Source organism: Neophocaena asiaeorientalis, unplaced genomic scaffold, assembly GCF_003031525.2.
Source record: "Neophocaena asiaeorientalis asiaeorientalis breed wild unplaced genomic scaffold, Neophocaena_asiaeorientalis_V1.1 scaffold242, whole genome shotgun sequence".
Classification (NCBI taxonomy): domain Eukaryota; kingdom Metazoa; phylum Chordata; class Mammalia; order Artiodactyla; family Phocoenidae; genus Neophocaena; species Neophocaena asiaeorientalis.
In genome coordinates, this window is record NW_020172451.1 from 3806753 (window position 1) to 3810764 (window position 4012).

A 4012-nucleotide genomic window follows, 5' to 3' on the forward strand; every position below is an offset into this window, starting at 1 on the left:
GACCCGCAGCCAGGAGGCCCTGGGCCCATCTGACCCCCTCTGTGCCTCCTTCCCCTTCTGACCCCAGGAGGGGTCTGTCCTCAGGGTCCCCGTGGGTCTGTCCAGTTATAGCTGCCGGGTTTTGACTCCAGTGCCCCCCTCTCCAGGTGTGGGAAGGCAGACCAGGGTCCCTGGGAGCTCAGCGGCCCCTGGCTGGCCACCAGGCCTTGCTGCTTCTCCCCAGAGGCCCGGCCTCCGCCCGCGGTAACTAACCGTGTGAGCAGTGAGGATGAATGGCATTCCTGCTGAGGGCCGGAAGGCATGCGGTGGGGCCGGTTTGGCCACTGCCCGCTGTCCCGGCAGCCTGGCATCAGGCAGAACCGCTGATCAAACAGCCCCCGTCTGCCTGGGTGCCCACAGAGCCTGGCCCTAGACCCAGATCCCTGCGGAGGGGCCACCAGGTGGGCTTTGGGAGGAGGGTTCGCCCCTCCAGGGGGAGACAGGAGAGAGCCCTGGATCTGGAGTCCAAACCCTGTCCCTCCCGCCTCCCAACCCGGGGCACGGCAGCCCGTGGTTCCCCCCCGCCCCCCGCAGAAGGCCTCAGTTTCCCCATGTGGCAGCCGGAGGTGGCCGGGGCCAGGACTCGGGGGTCAACAGGCTCTGTGGGGCCTGAGCCAGGCCTGGGCCGGGGGGTTGGGGGGTGCTTGGCAGGAGGCCCCTGCTCCCACCAGACGGTAAGCAAATCCGCGGTGGCGGCTGCAGTGGAACGCCAGGGTCCGGCTACTCCCACAGGGCCAGGAATGAGGAAAGAGCTCCGAGAATGCCATGGCCCCGGTGCCCAGACTGTACTTATTTCTTGGCTACGGTTCAACCCCAGCCCCGGCCTCCCAGGGCCGCCCAGCACATCCTCCGAGGGGCCCTGCCCGAGGCTTCGAGCCCACACTGCCTGGCCCAGCCTGGGGCACCCCCTGACCCTCAGCCCCAGGCTCCACCTCTGAGGCTACTATTTCAGAAGCATTTCCCCAGGCAGCCCTACACCCCCAGCACACGGTGGCTCATTGCCCCCAGAGTGACACCTGCGCCCCCGTGGCCCTGGCCCATCTCTCTCTGCTGGCCCCGGGCATGCCGGGTGCCATCCTGCCTCTGAATTTGCCCGGGATGCCCCTTCTCCAGGCTTGCCTTCCCTCTGTGCCGGAGAGAGCACAGAATCACCGAGGCAGGAGCGGTCATGTGGGCTTCCCTGAGCAGGATTTGGGGACACTAGCAGGGGGGCCTGGAGTTTTGAGTGCAACGTCTCCACCACCCATTCATTCATTCATTCACTTGTTCGTTCACTCATTCAGGCTTGCTGGAGGCCAGGCCCTGGTCCGGCCCGGGGCGGGGAGGAGGTGGTTCAAACCTGGCCTTGACCCCCAGGGGCTCCAGTTCTTCGTTCCACTCCTGCCTTAAGCAGGAAGCCCATTCTGGGGGTGCAGCTGCGGACTGACGCAGCCCGGGAGACAGAAAGCGCTTTGGGCCGGCTCTTCCACACCCCTGAGCCTCAGTTTCCCCCTCTGTAGGATGGACACAGAGGAGCCAGCTCTGTCCAGCCAGGCTGGGGTTCCCTCCCCTGTCTGGAGGACACTCCTGCCTACACTTTGCTCTCAGGCCGAGCTTTTGCATTGAGGTCTTTCACGCTATCCCCCCTACAGGCTGTCCACTCAGCTGCTGCCTAGTGGGCAGAGCCCACAGGGGCCCTGTGGCCATGGTGGGCAGAGGCCCTCTCCTTGCTGTGGCCTTTGAAGTCCTTCCTGACCCTCTGTCTCATCTCCTACAGCCCGAGACCCCCCACACAAGGCCCCCGGCCCTGCCAGCAAGCTTCCCCTCCCCAGAGCTGCCCCCAGCCGCTGCCCAGCCTTTGCTCCAGCTGTGCCTTGTGCGAGGGATGCTTTTTCATCTACCATCCCTTGCCCACACCCCTCTTCCCTATAATGCCCCCGCTTCCCCAACAAGCTCGCTGGGGCTTCTGTCCTCCCTCACCTTCCATCTCGGCTCTTGTCCTCATGGGCAGAGGTCTCATTGCTGGGACCACCCCCCCCTCCCCCAGCAGGCTGAGGGCCCTTGGAAGTGAGCAGGCCTGTGGAATACTGAATAACGCCCTCCACCACGCCAGCCGCTGGGTCTGGTCCACGGTTACCCATAAACTTCACAGCACCCCTTTCCCAGATAGGTCAGTGCTAGCTCTGTCTTATAGATAGGAAAACTGCGGCACAGAGAATACAGTATTCTGTCCAAGGTCATCCAGCTGGTGAGAGGCAGAACCGGGATTTGAACTCAGGTGTCTTCTGGCATCTTCCTTCCACCCAATTCATATGCCAACTCCCACGAGGGGAAACTGAGGCCCCGGGGCCTTGTGCAAGGCCTCACAGAGGTGAGTGGGAAGAGAATGGCTGAGGCAGGTCTCAGGGAGGAGAAGACAGCAACTCACTCTTCACCGAGCACAGAACAGGGAAGACAGGGCTAAAAAGTAGCAGGCAGGATCTGGGTTAGATACCTGAGTGAACTTCATAACGCCTAGAGCCGGGAGGTGGGGAGGGGTCAGGAGGGCTGGCTGTGGGCCTGGTGAAGGGAAAAGGGGCAGGTGACCTGGGTTGGGTGGGCCTGGGGCGGCACAGCTGTGGTCTAGGGGGCCTGAGGGGCCCAGGAGGGGGACGAGAGGTGAGTGGGGACTGGAGCCCTGACACTCAGGCAAACAGGAAGTTGTGAGGTCCTCTGAGCAGAGCACGTCCCCCAGGAGGCATGGCGCTGGGGCAGGGCCCCCGGGAGCCAGGAGGTTCAGCTGAACATGACCGTGGACCTCACCTGCTGCCGTCCCTGCCCTTCTCTCCTCTTGGTCGGAGCTTGAGCCCACCTTCCTTCTCTGATGCCCCTGCCTGCTCATCAGGTCCTTGGTCTTGTAGGACCTGGGGACTCAGCTGCGTGACCTGGGCGTCCCAGGACTCTTGGGAATCAGAACCTGTAGGTCTCAGAGCTCCCAGGGAGTCACAGGCCTGGCACCCACAGCAGTGCCCAGCAGAGGTCTGGGAGGTGGGCAGGTGGTCCACCAAATGCACTGGTGAAGGGGGTTCAGGGCCCACCTGCAGCCTCCCCTGGGTGGGCACTGCTCCTGGGATGCCAGGGGTGAGCAGCGCCCGGACCAGAGCTGCCTGGCCAGCCCCCCCTGGCTGGCCTGTCCTCTGGTGGGCTGCATGCCTCTCTGAGCACAGCTGGAATCCTGCAGCCACCTGAGATGCTGTAGAACGGCTGCCCCTGCAGCCTCGCAAGGAAGCAGCCCAGATGCAGGCAGTGCAGGCCCAGGATCAGGAGTCCTCTTACTCCCCCTGCAGGCAGAGGCCAGTGGCCGGCAGGGCAGCCGGGGCCCGAGACGCCCTCCAGGAGGTGGACACAGGTGGCCTCGCTCGTCCCCCGTGGGTGGCCAGCCCACACACCCTGAGGCCCAGCGGTGGCCTCTGGGACTCCACTCCTTCCAGACTAGCCTGGTGGGGGGTCTCGCTGGTAACGCTGGGCAGGACTCCCGTGGAGGCCTCTCCAGGGGTCTGCAGCTCGGGAAGCTGCCTGCCTGAGCTGCCAGAGCTGGGCCGCAGCTGGGGCCGCTCTGCTGCTCCAGCGGCTCCTGCATCGCCCCAGCCCCAGAGTGGGCTGGGGGGCTTTGCCCAAGTCCCTCCCCTGGTTTCGGGCTCAAACCCTCACTTCTGGTCCCCGAGCCCCTCTTTTTCCGCCAAGCAGGACGGGATGGTGCAGCCACCCCTCCCCGCATTCCTTTCCCCTCATCCATCACCGCACATCTCCTCGGGGCCCGGAGCTTGGCTGGACATGGTGGGGTCCCAGAAATGAGCCTGAAATGAGGTCCTCCCTTAAAAGCCCCAGGCCAGGATGGGGGACAGAAGGATGAACATCAGGTGCCTTCAGTGTGCGTCCCCCCACCGCCCGCCATCTATCCCCGAGGCTGCAGCGGAGGGAGGAGGGGCTGGGAGTGCAGAGGGACAGGGTACCG